Source organism: Oryctolagus cuniculus, chromosome 17 (assembly GCF_051225735.1).
Source record: "Oryctolagus cuniculus isolate XC-2025 breed Fujian yellow rabbit chromosome 17, ASM5122573v1, whole genome shotgun sequence".
NCBI lineage: Eukaryota > Metazoa > Chordata > Mammalia > Lagomorpha > Leporidae > Oryctolagus > Oryctolagus cuniculus.
The window spans coordinates 56,679,241-56,698,285 of NC_142883.1; the positions used below are offsets into that span (position 1 = coordinate 56,679,241).

The window sequence follows — 19,045 nt, forward strand, 5'->3', positions numbered from 1 at the left end:
GTAGCAAGTCTTCTCTGCCACCATTCTGGCGAGTGAAATGGGGTGCTGTCTCTTTTTTTCCAGGTGGGCTTGGAAGGTCTAGCATCACCTCTGTCAACACCTAGGGGGCCAACGGTCCTAATTACTGCTGGGCAGAGGTAAGAGATGCAGATCCCCAGTTAGACTTCCCTATCACAACAAGAAGGGCACCTCATTACTGCTCCTCATGTGGTCTCCTCTGACCCCATGGTGTTAGAGAGAGAGAGAGAGAGAGAGATCTCCCATCCACTGGTGTCACTCCTCAAATGCCCACAATAGCCAGGGCTGTGCCAGGCTAAAGCCAAGAGTCAGGCATCCCATCTGGGTCTCCCACATCGGCGGCAGGAACCCAAATGTCACCTGCTGCTTCCCAGGCACACTAGCAGGAAACTGAATTGGAAGCAGCGTTGGGACTCAACCTCATGTTCTCTGTTACAGGATGCAAGTATCCCAAGTATCAGTTTAACCCACTGTGCCACAACGCCTGCCCTCTGGTTTTCCCTTTTATGCTTGTTCATCTCTTGTTATACGATAGCTATTGCACCTACAGGTAGCACACAAATGCTCCAGGCGGGAGGCAGGAACAAAACCTACCGCCTGCATCTGCACCACTTTGAATCAACACTGCTCCTCAAAACCACCTCCAAAGCCTCTTGCTTCCCTCTCAAACGGGCATCCAGAGCTACAAGAGAAATGGAGAACTAAATATGCAGCTTTTGAGACTCATAGAGTAAGTGATGGCAAGAAAAAGGCGCTAGGAATGGATGCTGAGTGAGTCAGCTGCAGTTTTTACATAGTATTCTTATGTACAAAATTAAAAGCATATTTTGTGGAGTGCACGGATCGAATGTAGTGACAATTAAATATGCAAGAATGGTGTTTTGCAGGCCCTGTAAAAGGCACTTGTGACATCTGATCATTAAAAGGAGTTAGGAGCTGTACTCACAAACTATTCAGGGGCGCAACACTCGAAGTCGCACGTCTTTGTGCAGAGAAAAGAGAAGGTTGATGTCGGGCATGCTTATCTCCACCATAAACTCCCTCACAGGCACTTTGTTGTCTGGGACAGGGAAGATCGCCTTCAAGCTGTGTTTGGTTATACGAAACTTAAGTCAGCCACCCAGTGATTGGAGAAAAAAAATCATCAAACAGCAAGATTTGTCAGACAGCTGAAGGCAGCAAGCTGTTGGGCAAAGAGCAAATGCCTGGAGGTCAGAAGATCTGAGAGTTCCATCAGATTCTACCACTACACATCTGTGTGCCCCTGAGCACGTGGTGAACGTTGGCGCGCCAGGGTTTCCTGATGCCTAAGACAGCGGGTACACGGAGAAGATCGCGCAGGCACTCGGAGCACCAAGCGTCTCTGTCCTGTTGGAACCGATAGCTTATGAAACGACTAACTGCTAAGTCGTGAATCACACTGACCCTCTCTCTCACTGTGAACTGACAGAAAGGGACACAGAGAGGTCCGGGGGAACAGAGATATTCGCCGTCACTGGCTCTGCCTCAGCGGCCATCACTCACGGCAGAGGGCACCATCCGAATAGAAACCTCGGGAACCCAATAAAACCCTGCCTTATTTTTTTTGCACCGTTGGAGAAATGCCCTAGCAGTGTAATTGGTTATGATGGGTATTTTGTAGCACAGCAGGACACTCGTGTCCTTTATTGGAGTGTCTGATGCAGGTGTCAGCGACCCTGCTTCAAATCCAGCTTCTGGCTAATGCATTCCTGCAGGCTCCAGTGCTCGAGGCCCCACCACTCACATGGGGAGACCCGGATCAGCTCTGGGCTCTCGGCCGTGGCCTGGCCTAGCCTAGCCCAGTCCTAGCTGTTGCAGGCATTGGAGGGAGTGAACCAACAGATAGAAGATCTCTCTCTCTCTCTCTCACCTCGTCTTTTACCCTCCCCCTTCTCTCTTGCTTGCCCTCTCTCCATCATTTTGTTTTCAAGTAAAAATAGTTTTTAAAAAATGTTTGAAAAAAAGAAATAATTTATTGAACCCCTGCCTGACTCAGGACCTAGAGTCCTGGGTGATTTCAGTTGACAAACTAGAAACAACACAGATGCCTTGGGAGTGAAGTGAACCACTAAGGCCTTACAGGCCAGGCTGTGCAAATCAGATGGCACGCAAAGAACCCTGCGTGGCTGCCTCTAGAATGTTCCGGTCTTCAGGTTCACATGAAAGTCACAGCTGCCAGAACAGCTGTGATGGCGAAGGAATCCTCACCCCACCATCTAGAGCTGTGTCACAGTCAGTGAGTTGCTCCACCTCTCTGTGCTGTCATCTCTCATCTGTAGAATGAGGGACACTAGTGCTGTCTATCCCTTAGAACTGGATGAAATGAGAAGGTTTTAGACCAATTCCAGGCCTCCAGTTATTTCCTGTAAGAAGAAGGTTCGTCAAGTAACTCAAGGACTTTGCAACGAAGCTTAAAAACTGCTATGTAGGAAGTAGCACATGGCAGTTCCTTAATTTGCGGAATGAAGTTTCTCTAGGCAGAGATGTACAGAGATGTCCAAAGTCGGAAACGTCTGGTAAACCTTGGGATAAGGAAGCTTTGCGTGGAATCCATTTCAGAAGATTGCAGGTTGGGAAACAGGTGTTGCCTGAAGTCATAGCCACTCCCGGCACCAGATGGGCAGCTCTGCTCCTAGATGGACAGCACCCAACAAGAGGGACGCAGACTCTGGACAGAGCAGAAGTGGAAATGTGTCCTTGTGGCCAATCCGTGTTCTTCATTAAAAATGGACAATTTAACTGGGAATGGCCATGGAGACTGAGCTGGAAGTGGTGTTAACGTTTGTCTGTGCCTGTTATCTTGCTGGAATGTCCTCAGGAAATTTAACAGGTGATCTACTTCTGGCCCCTAAATATGGAGTACTAAAATAGGTGCTCAAGTCAGTGGGGGAAAGGCTTGGGTGCCCATTAAATTGTGTTGAGGCAGCTGTCAAACCACTTGGAAAAACAAAATTAGAATATTTTCTCAAACAGAATTAAGCCACAAATCAGTTAAATATCTTTAAAAAGAGAGACATGAAAATATCAGAAAAAAATGCTGGAGAAAATGGCCATAGAATTGTATTATGGGAAAATGCTTTATGATTGTATTATGAAGAGTCGAAATTATAACAATAGACATGATTGTTTTGTTTTATTTTGTTTTGCTTACAAAAGTTTGTTGAGGGGCCAGTCTCTGGGCCCCTGCCAGCCACGTGGGAGACCTGGATGGAGTTTCAGGCTCCTGGCTTTGGCCTGGCCCAAGCCCGGTCATTGCAGCCATTTGGAGAGTAAATCAGTGGGTGGAAGATCTCTCTACCTCTGTTTCTCCTCTCTTTGTAATTCTGCCTTTCAAATAAAAATAAAATAAATCTCTAAAGAAAAATAATTTGTTGAACTTGATGGGACTTATGTTGAGGAATAATGTTTATGTTTTTTATTTTATCTTTTCTTTTTAATTTCTATAAACAGAGCAGATTTCATGTATTCCATGCATATAATTTTAAGCCCATATAGATACTTTCCAGCTTGTCTTCCTCTCTCCCTCCTCCTTCCTTTCTTTTTTTTCTTTTAGCTTTTGCAATAACATACTTCCAATTTACTGTTTAGTGGATCACACACAAAAATTTTGTTTTGACCTGAGAACATTTTTTAAAGATTTATTTACTTATTTATCTGTTTGAAAGGCCAAGCATGAAAGAAAGAGAGAGAGAGAGAGAGAGTGAGAGATCTTCCATCTACTGGTTCACCTTCCCCAGATATCTGCAATAGCCAGAGATGGATCAGAAGCTAGGATCCAAAAACTCCATCCAGGTTGCCTGTGTAGGTGGCAGGGACCTAAGCAATTGGGCCATCATCCAGTGCCTCGTAGAAACAATAGCAGGAAGCTGCATCAAAGCCAGGACTGGAACAGGCCTCTTGATAGGTGATGCGGGTGTCCCAGGTATTGATAACCCACAACACAGGCCCCTGCATACAAAAACTTAAAACTTTCCTTTATGTATATAAAAAAAAGCCAGATGCCAAACAAGAAGAATAATCCCTTAGGCAGAATGACTTCAATATATCAGGTTAAAGGCTTACAAGCCTAAATGTAGAATTAGGAAAAAGACGACCTATCCCTTCCTTCTACCCCATCCCAATATGATAATAGCTATAGAGAAGAAATGTTAAAAAAAATTTTAAAAGGAAGACATAAAGCTAATGAGCATAAAGTTGACATGCAGCAACACATTCGCAAGGGAACTCAGCAGGCAGGCAAGGTGCAGGTGTCTCTCTGAATGCTGGCTTTATGAAGGCACAAAATCTTCATGACCGCATGGATAATTTTGTAAAAGAAAAGTCTCTGACAGCTTCTAATATTGTATCCTGGCAACTTCTCCTATCTTCTCTTCAGGCAATTATCATTTACACGTGTGGAGGTTTCGATCAAAGACGTTCCGTGCAGCGTGGTTTGGAACTTTAATAAAGAAAGTTAAGGAGACATCTGTTATCAGAGGCTGGTTAATAAGCAAAGATCCAGTCTTCATAACAGAGTACTATGACCTTTAAAAAAAAAAATTGCTGATGTAGAATGACATCCACAAAGGACAACACGGCATATAGTTCAAGTCGTTTTTATCAAAATCCCGGGTCAAACAGTTTCTGTGTTTAGTAGCTTTACACACATACGTGGAGGAATATGCATATTTAGTTAGAAGTAAGTATCCTCTCGGGCCAGGCCTCTTGGAGAACATTAAGTTTGTGAAAAACAAGGAATGACTGAAAAAGAATCTCAGCTCCTCAGAGCCCAGAGAGACAGGCGAACTAAATGCAGTGGTACCCTGGATTGGATCCTGGCACAGAGAGAGGACACGAATGGAAAAACTGATGCAATCCAAATAAAGTCTGGAGTTCAGTGAATAATCATGTGGTGATGCCAGGTTCTTGGTTCTGATGAATGTCTCGTAAAATTACTGGGGGCTTCAGAAAATCTGTGGAAAATCAAATGAAAAGATAACGCACATTTTCTGATAACTTTTTGAAACCTCTTTGTGAAAGGCATGGGCAATGGAGAAACCAGGTGGGAACTCCCTGTGAGCTATCTCTGCATCTTTTATAGAACTCTAAAATTAGTCCAAAATTAAAAATCTAGTAAATGACTAAGACCTTTTTTAGAAACGTATCTATTTGAGCGGTGAGATTTGGAACACAGAGATTTTCAGTTTGCATATGTATAATGCTGTACAATAAAATAGAAGATAGACTGATTTAAAAAATAAAATAACATCATAGATGAATATTGTGAGCATGGAGTAATTTTAAAAGCAAATTAGAACACAGCATGACCTTTTAAAAATGTTTCAAGTTGATTATTTGCTTTTGCTTACTTTTATATTCTAATTTTCAAAACCAACATGAATTACTTATAACATTTAAAAAATTAAAGTTCAAAACCTCTGTGAAGGTAGATATGGGGTATCTGAGATTCCCAAGTTTCTGGTTGGATATGTTAGAATCAAGGGGTTCTTGAGGAGGTATTTTAGCACTCATTCACTGCTAATGGGGTCTCTGTTTCATGTAGCCACACAATCATAATTCTAGTTGCTTAATTTTAAGTAAGCTCCTGCCTTGGAAACCCAAGCACTGATGAATAGTTAAAACTTTGGACTAACCGACCTTAAAAACCCTGATGCCACAAAAAAGCTCCTGTTTGTCGATGATAACTTTGGCTTTTTCTTCTAGGGATACATTTAAAAACTATAAATATTCATGTGTCTTCATTATGACCCAACACATTTTGTCTCCACTTAGGTCACTCTATCTAAGACAGAAGGGGAAAGATGAGAGTCTTCATATGAATTAGAAAGAAAGAGAGAGAGAGAGTAACTCAGCAGCATGGAGTATTATTTCCTGCTGCGTTGGTTATTTATAATATGATTTTCAGAGGAAATGACAGCTGGCTGAACGAGAGAAAATACAGAAATTACTAAACTTAAACACTGCTATTGGAAAATTGAAGGCAAAATGTAAACAACCATTTTGCCTTTTTCATGTTTATCACATAATCACATCCCTACCATATTTGGAATAAATAGCCCAATATTTGAATGTAAATGTGACTGATATTTATTGTAATATTTTGGACGTGTGTCCTCATAATTCAAGATTTTCATATGCTTGTCTTACCCAGAAATGAATTTGCTGGATGGCTTCCAGGCTGTAATTTGGACTTGTGAGAATGTAAACACCACATTATAATTGAGTTCCCAGTAGCTTTTAAGCTCATGGAGATTAGGCCATGGCGGCTTCAGGAGACCTGGATCTTCACACTTCACAGCTGCTCACACCACACCCTAGCGGGCCACCCACCCCTGAGGGCCACACTTCAAAAATGCATCCTCTACGACTTTCAGGGACTTTACGGTTTCAAGGGCCTTGCTTACAATGAGGATCCTCAACAAATAGTTATGAAAAAGAGCAAGAAGCACTGTAATACGTTTTCATGGGAGCTTACAAGAGAAGTGCCCTGGAACCTACACATGTGTACACACACAAGCCTTGACGAAGCAAGTGGCCTGCCAAACAGGAGGCCTGGCGAGTGGCCAGTGCTCAGGAGAACAGCAGAGTCAGGGGAAGGCACAGCATTCTAGGCACAGGCAATTGCACTCACAAAGGCCAAGGAGGCAGTGGGAGACTCTGGAATGGGCCTGGAGGTCAGAGCTCCCTTGGAACACACAGAGAGAGCTGGAGGGAAAGGGTGAGGGCTGGCTCACTGTGGCAGAAGCAATGGCTCTTGGATTTTATCCCAAGGGTGCCCTAGGCTGAACCGTGTCTTCCCATAACTCCCATGTTGAAGCTTAGTACTTCAGAATATGACTCTACTTGGATTTAGAGTGAGGGTCCTTAAAGAGATGATTAAGTTAAAATGAGGTCATGAGGGTGGGCCCTAATCCAATGGGACTGGGGTCTTTATCAGAAAAGAAGACTGGGACTCAGAGACACACAGGGAAGACCACGTGAAGACAAAGGGGGAAGATGGCCCTCTATGCAGTCCAAGGAGAGAGGCCGCCGAAGAAACCAAGGTGTTCATCTCACATGTCCAGCCTCCAGAACTGTGGCAAAATTAATGTCTGTTATGTAAGCCACTCAGCCTTTCTTGTAGTTAGTTCTTCTCTTGGGTCCTTTCTTGTAGTCCTTTTCTTGTGGTCCTTTCTTGTAATAGCCGTGGCACACTTGTACAAATGAAGTGTTCTAAGACTTCTTTTCAACACTCACTCTAGCAGGTGGACAGAATGGAGAGAGGGGTGTAGACTGAGGGCAGGGGGTTCAAAAGTCACTGCAGGACATTAAAGATAGATGGTGGTTGCCGTGCTTTGGCGGTCTGCACAGGCTATGTTCAACACAACTGTCGGGGGTGAGTGGTGTCTGCTAAATAGATGGTAATGTAAATCACCTGTCCACAGATTGCACCACGCACACTTTGCAACTACAAACCTATAAGACAGCACCAATGACAATGGAAAAGTGCCAGAGTCGGTGAACAGTGCTGAGAGATTTAGGAAGTAGATCCAATATGTGAGAAGATTGGTTGGAAGGAGCTAGTGATGGAGAGGAAAGAATAAAGGATGGGGCTGTTTTCAGTCCTGGGTACCTGGATGGACAGGGGCACCTGCCAAAGACATGAGAAACCAAGAAGGAAGATGTGCATTGGAGAGGATGGTTGAGTCTGTTCTGGCTTTGAGTCTGAGGAACCAACGGGGCTGTCCTAGTGGAGATGTTCCCATGGGACTGACGAAGGCATGGACTTGTATGTGCATCACCAGTTAAAGGCTGTGCTATTGGAAACCTTTAGATTTTATGAGAACAGAAGGAAAAACGTGTAAAATAAGAAAACAGCATAACAGAAACAAACCCTGCTGGCATCTATACTCTTCAATCAGAGATACATTCCTGGGATGCAACAGGCAAAAATAAGAAAAAAGGGTGTCACCATTTTTGTTCCACTCTTCTATCCACCCACTGGCTCAGGGTTTAGTCAGCTCCTGCTTTGCAGCCCCTTGAGATGTGGAGTGCCCTGCATGTACAGGGAGTTTGTGTGTGCATTGCCAGGGATAATCCCCAAAGACACAATCTTTAACACCATGATCCCCATAGATCCAAATTCCTGAAAAATCTAAAAATCCTCATTGTCAAAGATTAAAATGGGAAAGTGTTGGAATCTTGAAAACGACAGTTCCCACTGGGGAAAAAGGCTATCTAAGAGGAGCAGAGAGTTAGTTCATTAAAACAGATTGGTGCTGGTTTGGGCTGCACCCAGAATAGTTGCATCATAGCAATTTCAGTTATGTATGTCCTAGAAACCCGGTATGGCAGTAGGTGTGTCTGGGAAGGCGTTTCCAGAGGAGGTTAGTGTAAGAGTCCGAGTGGGGCCGGCACCGTGGCTCACTAGGCTAATCCTCCGCCTTGCGGCGCCAGCACACCGGGTTCTAGTCCCAGTTGGGGCGCCGGATTCTGTCGCAGTTGCCCCTCTTCCAGGCCAGCTCTCTGCTGTGGCCAGGGAGTGCAGTGGAGGATGGCCCAAGTGCTTGGGCCCTGCACCCCATGGGAGACCAGGATAAGTACCTGGCTCCTGGCTTCAGATCAGCGTGGTGCGCCGGCTGTGGCGGCCATTGGAGGGTGAACCAACGGCAAAGGAAGACCTTTCTCTCTGTCTCTCTTTCTCACTGTCTACTCTGCCTGTCAAAAAAAAAAAAAAAAAAAAAAAAAAAAAAAGAGTCTGAGTGGACAATGTGGGGAAGCTCCACCACGGAGAAAGTAGATCTGAATGTGTCTTCTCCAAGGAGGGCTAAAAAGGAAAAAGCAACCACTTGTCACAATGCAACACTTGAACATCTAGTCACGGCCAAGAGCATCAGGCCAGTTCTCATGCCCTATCACTGTGTAAGTGTTCACAGTCTAACCCTGTAATGCACTCTTTCATATACCGCATTTCCTCTTTAGTTTCTTGAAGAGAATTTTTCTTGATTTTACTTTATCTCTCTTCCTCTTCTTCCTCTTCCTCTCCTCCTCTTCCTAACCCTCCTCCTCCTTTTTTCCACTACCTCTTCCTCCTCCTCCTCCTCTTCCTTTTCCTTCTCCTCCCCCTGTTCTTCTTCTTTAGTTTTTCCTCTGCTATTTCAAAGCATGTGCATTTTTTCACTGTGCTAGATATTTCATCTTGACATCAATCCTAATAATGGAGATATAAATTATTTGCTATGCTACAAGTATATATTTCATCTTCAAATCATCCCTAATAGTTGAGATATAAATGATATAAAGACCTTGTTCTAATTTGTTTCATACATATTTTTGCACATTTGACTCCATGACAGTGCATAATCAAAGCATTGACTTTGCACAAACGTGAAATTGTTGAAACTTTCTCAGTGGAGAGATGCATGTTTTGCACATTTGTGTTTGTGAAAGATGAAATTTCTTCTTTTTCTGAAGATTCGTTTATTTTTTTTTTTTGAAAGGCAGAGTTACAGAGAGAGAAGGAGAGGAGAGACAGAGAGGTCTTCCATCTGCTGGTTCACTCCCCTAAGTGACCACTACTGCTGGGGCTGACCAGGCTGAAGCCAGAAGGTTCTTCTGGGTGTCGTACATGGGTACAAGGGTTCAAGCACTTCAGCCACCATCCTCTGGTTTCTCAGGTGCATTACCAGGGAGTTGGATTGGAAGTAGAGCTGCCAGGACTTGAACCAGCACCCATAGAGGATGCTGGTGTCATAGACAGAGGCTTAACCTTCTATACCACAACTCTGGACCCAGATGAAATGTCTTGAGATCTCAACTCTGGGCAATTGCATATGTAGTGGACCCACTGCACTTTGATCAATCTTGTCAAAAGACAGTTTTCTTGACACAGGACTCTTATTTCAGACAACCAGAGCTATAATGCTGAGTGCACACAATTATCAACCTCAGAGGCAAACATTTATACATTGAATTTCTTATTTTTTTCTTTATGAATACAATTCTTCCACTTATCACTATTATACTCATGCAACTTTATGTTTCTCAAATAAAGCCTGTTTTAAAAATGTAAATAGATATCTTTCAAATAGTTTTTTAAAGAATTTTTCCAAAATTATGTTTTTGGTTTTTTTTTTTTTTTTTTTTTGAGAGTTTTGTCTCTGGAGATTTTAGAATATAGGGATTGGCCGGTGCCGCAGCTCACTGGGCTAATCCTCCACCTTGTGGCGCCGGCACACCGGGTTCTAGTCCCGGTCGGGACGTCGGATTCTGTCCTGGTTGCCCCTCTTCCAGGCCAGCTCTCTGCTGTGGCCAGGGAGTGCAGTGGAGGATGGCCCAAGTGCTTGGGCCCTGCACCTCATGGGTGACCAGGAGAAGCACCTGGCTCCTGCCATCCGATCAGCGCGGTGCGCTGGCCGCAGCGTGCCGGCCGTGGCTGCCATTGGAGTGTGAACCAATGGCAAAGGAAGACCTTTCTCTCTGTCTCTCTCTCTCACTGTCCACTCTGCCTGTCAAAAAAAAAAAAAAAAAAGAGAATATAGGGATTTTAGGCTTTAGGAAGCTTCAGGTTTCAACACTCGAAAGTATGGCATTTACGGTTGCGCTCTTTGAGATTATGGTCCAAACCTGAAAGTGCAGAGTGAGCTCCTCACTGTGCCAAGCTTCTGCAGACCAACAAACGCAGCCATGTTGCTGTCCATTCTCGGGACAATGCAGCTGCTTGAACTGTTGTAAGGCCCCTAGAATTACAATTCTGGCAGCAATACGGAGGAGCAAGACCAGGTCTTCGCTAATGTATCACAGGTAATTAGATGACCTCTTCACATAGATTCACCTGCCTGTCTCAGGAAAAGGGTTTAATCCTTTCAGGGATGGAGAAGCGGAAAAACTCTACAAAGTTCAGTTTGTGAATTTCCTGATCCAACACTTCCAGACTATCTGCTTTTAAAATTTAATTTGTTTTTAACTTGGCAGAGTTACAAAGAAGAGAGAGACAGAGACACAGAGAGAAAAATCTTCTACCTGCTGGTTCACTCCCCAGATGGCTGCAACAGCTGGGCCTGTGTAAGACCAAAGCCAGCAGTCTGGAACTCCATGTGGGTCTCCCACATGGGTGACAGGGGACCAAACACTTGGGCTACCTTCTGTTACTTTCCCAGGTGCATTATCAAGAAGCTGGATCATAAATGGAGCAGCCAGTCTCCAACAGGTGCTCATATGGGATGCCAGCATCCCAGGCAGTGACTTAACCTGTTGCACCACAGTGCCAGCCCCTATAAATACATTTTGAAGCAATTTCAGCTATGTATTCAGAAAAATGAAAAATAAATAAATAAGTTAAAGCACTCAATAGGTATTTCACAAGCCTTGCCCCAAACGTCATGCAAAGATTCTTATTGCGTGTCCATTTTCTCCTATTTTGCACATACTGAAGAAAATACTCCAAGTCCCCTAAGCTTGCAAATTTTGTTTTCTATCCTGCAGATTAGTGATAATTTTTAGAGCACTTGGTGTTGGAAAAGAGAAAGACAAAATACAAACCAAGAACATATCAACGTATAGCCATTGAGAACATGGGCAATGAGGCATCAGCATGTGATATAATCCAGTACTGGATATTTATAATGGTGACCTAACTCATGAAGCAAATGATAGGTGGATTTTGCTCATTACATCCTAATTAATTAAGGAGACAGAGAAGTGTATTAGAAAAAGCAGTGGAAGATGGCACAAGTACTTGTACCTCTGCCACCCACATGGGAGACCTAGATGGAGCTTCTTGCTCATGGCTTTGGCTTGTCCCAATCCTGGCTGTTGCAGACATTTGGGGATTGAACTAGCAGATGGAAAATTGCTGTCTCCATCTCTCACTTTCTCTATATATAACTCTACTTTTCAAATAAATAAATAAATCTTGAAAAACAAATATGTATGTAGGGGTGAGCACTTGTTGAAGCAGTGAAGACACAGCTTTGGGAAGCCCTTATATGAGAATTTCTGAGTTTGAATCCTGGCTCTGCTTCAGATTCCAGCTTCCTACTACTGTGCATCCTGGGAGGCAGTAGGTGATAGCTCAAGTACTTCCACATCCGAGATGCAGGTTGAATTCCCAGCTCCTGGCTTGGAATTGCAGTCATTTGTGGAGTGAATCAGCAGGTGGAATCTCCGTCTCTGTCTCTGTCTCTCTCTGTCATAAACAAACAAACAAACAAGCCTGCAAGCAAGCATGCAGATTTGGAAAATTAAAGACAAAACCCCTGTCCCTCCTCCCACATGGACTCAAGGACTCACAGGTTGACCAAAAGGTAGCTGAAGGTGGTACTTTGCAACTCACATTAGTAAGAGACTGTCATTATCTGAGCTGACATTTAGAGAATGCTAGTTGTCACCCACTCTCCAATATTTTATTTTTATTCATTATTGCGAGTGCTTTTGTCTAGATAGTGGAGAAGATGGTTGCCTTTGTCATCTTTTGTTACTGTAAAAATGAAGAGCAGGGGGTTTTATGTTGGCTCATGGGTTTGGAGGCTCACAATCCAAGTTCAGGCAGCCCCAGTGGTTTGGTATCTGGTGGTAGTGATCTCACTGACAGAGTCTTGATGTGGTGTAGGGCATCACATGGCAAAAGGGAGCACACACCTGTCTGTCTCGCCTCAATGTAGCAACCTGATTTAACCTAGTCACTTTCCAAAAGTCCCACCTCTAAACATCATAACTGGACCAAGTTAAAGCCTTCTTTATCATTCACAAGAGCCTTCCATATCATTAACCAAAGAGTTAGGGGACCAAACCTTTAACACATGGGTCTATGGAGGACACTCAAACTAATATCCAAATCATAGCTATAGATTTAGGAATTGTGTTTTTCAGTAGGACAAGCTGGGACAGAAGAGGTTGCATGGAACCACAGCTAAGTACCTGGCTTCAGTGTACCTGCGAGTAATCTCTTTGGGACCACCTAAAAGTAACTAACGAGTAATAGGAAAAAAGGGTTTATTCTTGCTTGAGCTCCAAGTATTATAATTTGGGCATAGATGTGGATGTAACCCCATTACGAACCACAGGCTGATGAGGTCTGGAAACATTTGGGTAACACAAGATAAGTTAATATATACTCAGATCCTTCTGGGAACCTGGGATAAGATTGTCTTGCTTTAAAAAAAAAAAAACCAGAATACTTGTAACATGAAATAACCATTTATGTTGATATTTGACTTTAGATGGCAGTTTGTTCAGCTTAGCAACTCCATCAAGAGCACAAAATTCATATGTAGGAGATTATAGGAAAGCAGGAAGCTTCAGTTTCTTGGCAGAAAGAGAGGACTATGGCCAGCCACAATCAAGGAGTCAATAATTCTTAAGAGAGTTGTAAAATTCAGTTCTGAAAGCACTGGGGAAATCTATAACTAGTCATCCAACCCTCTCCTTGTGACACCAAAGGAGAAACTGGGCCCAAATGGGAGAAAAGGTTCAAAGAGATTTCTCCCAACTCTAGGTCAAATTTGATTCTCAAGCATTCCAAGGAGCTAGTTCAAGTCTTTTTATTGTTATATCCTTGGTCAAGACAATTTCACCCTAAATGAGAAAGCAGCTAGAAAGTGTTTAGTTACAGAGAGGTAAAAATTGAAATGAAAACCTATTCAGTTTATATGGAAGAAGAAAAATCCATGAGTTGAAATTCTAGGAAACAGACTCTGTATAAAGTTGGATAGGTCACCAACGCTCAGTGCTCACCTCCTCTGTTTCTCATCCTGGTTTCACATAGATAAGCTGCCCAGAAATATCTGGTGACTTTATTGAGATTCTGTGTCCAGTTCACACCAATCAGATGTGGGAGGACAATGCTAAGTGTCAAAGATCCACTAAAGGAGATAGAATTTTCTGCTGCCCTTCAAGCAGTGTTTCTCAAATGCAATGTGTGTAGGGATCTCCCAGGGCTGTTGAGAAAATGAAGATTCTTGAGAGGGTCAGAGGTGGGATCTGAGACTCAACTGATGCTGTCAGTCCAAGGCATTCTGTTTATTTAGCAAGTTAATTATTCCTGCAGCAGCCCATAGATGAAGCAAAATCTCCTTCCCTTTCTCACCTGGAACCGCAGGAGAAATCTATGAGTTGTAAAAGCAATGGTTTTCCTTGGATATGGGTTTAATTCTATCCTCCCTGCTCTTGGTAGATGGGCCCTATAGATAATCACCAATTTAAAGTAAAGAAAGACCAGGGTATACTGTTATAATCCCTGATATATTTCTCAGTTATAAGACACCATGTTGTGAAATACTGAATTCACTCAGAAGTCCACAATTACTGGAAAATTGTCCCTGCTAAGCTTCTAATTTCATATATGCTTTGTTGAAAAGCTTGGAAATGGCATGACATCACTTTATGGAAAAGGGAGCACCACACTGGGATTTGGGAGATCTGAGCTAAAGCTTCAGCTCTGGCATTTCCTTGCTGTGTGAATCTGAGTAACGCCCTCCACCCCGCTAAGGCTCAGACGTGGAATGAGGAGGGCTGACTTGATGTCCTCTAGAAACCCTTTCAGCCAACATCGCCTGTGCTACCCAACACAGGGAAACTTAACTCAAGCTCTCACCAATGATTAGGAAGGTATCTCATTAGTGGGGCGGAGGAAATCGTGGTAGTTATATCTGTGGTTTCACGTCATTGAGAACGGAGAGATGAGTATGTAGTAGATGAGGGTCGGTAGCTTTGAAGTCAGAGAGAGGCCCTTTGCATGCTATAGGAGATACATGGTATTACAAAATGATTTAGTGTGTCTGAGTTTCAGTGAGATCCTCTGTAGCATCTGCTCTGTAAAATGGATAAGGAAGCATGCCAACTCCATTGGAACATTCTGGTAGTGTGACCAAGGTTTTTCTGGACTGAGAGGTTTTCCAGGAGGTGGGACTTCCAATGCTAAACACAGGAAAACTGGGATGGTTGGCTACCCTAAATTCACAAAGATTCAAGGGACATTATCCATTGTTGTTAATAGCTTAATAGCATATAAATATATGAATATAGAGACTTCAGAGTGGATTTATATTCAGTGAGAGAAAGACTAAATATGGCCTTTTGGATTCTGGATGTTGAGTTTGTACAGGTGACACGGTTTTCTTCCCTGTGAAAGAGAAAGGACTATGTAACTCTGATGTATCAAGCAATACCAAATGGCTACCTTTCTGCAAAATAAAGTTTTGAATGAATCCAAGGACAACATAGCCACTCAATGACGAGACCCTCATAAGTTTGGTTTGGGGACACTTGATGGGGCAGCAGGCAGACAAAGGCTGAGCTCAATACTACCATTGGATGTGGCTCCAGCTAGGAATGTGAACAGCTGTCCTTTCTAATCCCAGGGTCAAATGCTGAGGCTATGCCAACTTCCTTCTCTTCCATCAAAACATCACAGGGCTTATGCTTGTTATGCGGTGTAGACATGCATCTCTTGGGATTAGCCTAAGGCTTGTCTCTCTCCATTGTCCCAAGAATTATGAAATTACCTCACTAGAATGTCTCATGTACACTATTTTGCACAGACAGCTAAAGACAACTCAGAACCAAATTCCCTTCCTATAGCCCTTTCTAGCCTCTGACCAGCTCTACATTGGGAGTTTTCCTCCTCTTCACTTTCTTTCTACTCTCTTCCCACCCCCAGGCTACCCACTACTTTGTGCTCTAGATTCAAAGCAACGAGTCACAGTGCTCATTATTCTGCTTGCAAATCCACCAGCCACACCAGTTTCTCATACTTCTGTTTTTAATTACTCCATGTTTCTACCGCCCCTTGGTTTCCATGTTAGAGCGCATTGTTCTATCAAATGGAATTTCTTCAGCTTTCTGCCAGATTGAGGGTCGCCTCTCCATGCTGGTTTGTCTAGAACTTCTGTGACTTGCACATGTTGTCTCAGATTAATACCTAATTGAATCCCCTTTTACTCTAAAAAAAAAATCCCAACTTGGAAGATAACCTATTTAATCACACTATCCAGAGCCAACCTCTGAATAGTCAATCTTGTCAAAGAGGTTGAAACCTTCATAAAAATAATGAACTCTACAGGCCAGCGCTGTGGCATAGTGGGTAAAGCCACTGCCTGCAACGCTGGGATCCCATATGGGCATTGTTTGAGTCCCAGCTGCTCCACTTCCAATCTAGCTCTCTACTATGGCCTTGGAAAGCAGTGGAAGATGGCCCAAATCCTTAGGCCCCTGCACCCACGTGAGAGACCCAGAAGAAGCTTTGGTTCCTGGGTTCAGATCGGTGCATCTCTGGCTGTTGCAGTCATTTGGGGAGTGAGCCAGAGTATGGAAGACATTCTTTCTCTCTCTCTCTCTCTCTCCCTCTCTACCTCTGTAACTCTACTTTTCAAATAAAATAAATAAATCTTTAAAAAGATTGCTAGTTATGGGTTAACCAAAACTATTACAAGTAGAATTCTAATATATAATGAGGAATAAATGTTTTGGGAGCAGACTCCATTGGTTTAAGCACAAAGCCCCTAAAACACAGACTTAGCCGGCGCCGCGGCTCAATAGGCTAATCCTCCACCTTGCAGTGCCGGCACACCAGGTTCTAGTCCCAGTCGGGGTGCCGGATTCTGTCCCGGTTGCCCCTCTTCCAGACCAGCTCTCTGCTGTGGCCAGGGAGTGCAGTGGAGGATGGCCCAAGTACTTGGGCCCTGCACCCCATGGGAGACCAGGATAAGTACCTGGCTCCTGCCTTCGGATCAGCGCGGTGTGCCGGCCGCAGCGCGCCGGCAGTGGTGGCCATTGGAGGGTGAACCAACGTCAAAAGGAAGACCTTTCTCTCTCTCTCTCTCTCTCTCTCTCTCTCTCACTGTCCACTCTGCCTGTCAAAAAAAACAGACTTGTACTTGGTGAGCTGAATCATGAGCTGTATTTAAGAAAAAAATACAAAGAGGACTTTCATCCTGCAAATGGATTTTTATGAAGAAAAGATCTTTATGAAGAACAGCCTAGGGGAGAAGTGAGATGCACACCTGGCCCCATGGAAGAATCTGGGCTTTGGGACAAATCAGACTGGAGTTAGGATGTTGTCTTCTACTGGTGTCACCTTCAGCCAATGACTTAGTAAGTCTGAACTTTAGTTCCATCACTTGTGAAAGGAGAAAGTGCAGTTAACATTGGCTTTCATCTATGCTCTGCAGAGCCCAGGCATTTTAGCAGAAATGGCTTGTGGACTCTTGGGAATTCCACTTTGATCTGTTTTATATCAAGCCATGAGTTTCCTGGTAAGGTTTTTAAGGTTTCAGTTCAAGAGTTTGATTTGTTTGAGCACAAGAGATTCTGAAGCTAAAATAAAGCGTGAGCACGTTCAGGTTAATTTCTACACTCCCTCCCAACTCATACATGATTCTAGATAAATGACAGCAGTTGGATAACCTACACATGCAGGTGTACAAAAGATTCTGCTCACGCCATACAGTAATTTGCAACCACGTGCAGGCCCAGTGAGCTTTAGGGCATGTGTACTTGTTCACCAAGGAGGCAGATGGACACCCAGGTCTGTCTGAGCAAAGCATGGACAGACTCACTGAGGTGTGACTGTGAGGGGTCTCAGCTGGAAAGGAACATTCTAGGCATCTAAAAGTGTTCCAAATATGCTTTCCATCACTCATAAAGACCCAGAGACTCTAAATGAGTCCAAGAATTATTCTAGATTTTTGGCAGAAGGCCTGGGGTATGAAAAGTATCGCCATTATGTCTGAAACTCTTGACAATGATAATAATAAAGTTAAGGGTGCTGCAGCACTTTGGGGCTTGGAGTAGCATGAAGAAAGTTAGAGATAAATACTGTTTCTTCTGGAATTAAAAATAAAATTCTATACCTTCAGACAAGACATCTTGTGGAGGACCAGGGTAGGTCAGGAAACCAAACTCTTCCTTCCACATCTCAGGTATCAAGGGAGAAAGCAGATAATGATAAGTGTAGGCTAAAAGTACTTACTTTCAGTGACCTGGAGGAAAATTCAGATCCTGAGTCAGAAGGTAAACGGCAGACAGTCTCTGTCCTGGCTCCTTGGATAGTCAGGCGAACTCTTGATAAGCAAAACATGAACTTGGGAGTCACCAGATAAGAAGTTAGGGTTTAAGATTAAACTTCAGGGAAAATTCTGGGTGCTCTTTCTTTCTTAATAATTAAAAAGGCAATTCCATTGCATTTTAGACACTGTTATTCTCATACCTGAGAATACCTTTAGATTTTTATTAGATTTGGAGTTAGTTTGAATCTATTCTGTTTTATGGTCATTTCTTGATCCTTAAGAAATGATTCATTTTGTTACTGTTTTCTTACTCCATTGAACTTCTAATCATTCTACAACACGATTTTATAGAATATCCCTGGATTTCTACTGCTCAGGAGATAAAGCTCCAAGTCCTCACATAAAAGACTTTCATAATCTCGCCCCAGCTTTCTTTTCAGTCTTAGGTCTTTATGGTCCAGCAGCGTCAGATTACCCACTAGTGCCCAAGCACGTACTTTCTTCCTGTTGTCCACTCATCTCCCGCCTGTGCCGTCTCCATCTCCATGAAGCTTTTAAAACAAGGGACTCCAAGGCAAAATGAATCACCACCTTCTGCTCCCATACGCACTTGCTCCCAGAATACCTTTCTCCCACCGTGGATCCCACTGCTCGCTAAGCTATGTGTATGAGTATGAGCTTCTTGCTACATAGGCTGTGAGAAGCATGAGGATGTGGGCTTTGCCTATTTCTTTTTGTGCCTCTGGCATTTAACATAGAGCCTGGCACATACCTGATACTCAATAAAAAATTGTTTTAAATTAATTTTCCATTGTATCTAGAAATTTAGAGGGCTCAGTAATCTTCTAAATGGTAGATGCTTCTGTGGTCTGTTTTAGATTCATAAGCTTGTTTAGCCGATTGCAAAATGAAGGTGCCATAAATCTTTAAAGACTCAATCTTTGCAGTTTAGGATAGCTATCTAAGTACATCTTTAAAGATTCTCCTCCCCTTCCAAATATCCATATAACTATACCATTCAT

At 43.2% G+C, this 19,045-nt stretch overlaps 2 long non-coding RNA genes across 2 annotated transcripts in view; one reads left to right on the forward strand and one right to left on the reverse strand.

Moving 5' to 3' along the window:
- Positions 1–19,045, forward strand: part of LOC127484430 (uncharacterized) — a 104,508-nt gene that overhangs the window by 48,554 nt on the left and 36,909 nt on the right. The window lies entirely within an intron of this gene.
- LOC149121250 (uncharacterized) overlaps positions 1,068–19,045 on the reverse strand; it is a 29,755-nt gene continuing 11,777 nt past the window's right edge. The window contains exon 3 of the long non-coding RNA XR_016223986.1: positions 1,068–4,991. This is a non-coding gene — a long non-coding RNA (uncharacterized LOC149121250). The remainder of the gene's footprint in view (positions 4,992–19,045) is intronic.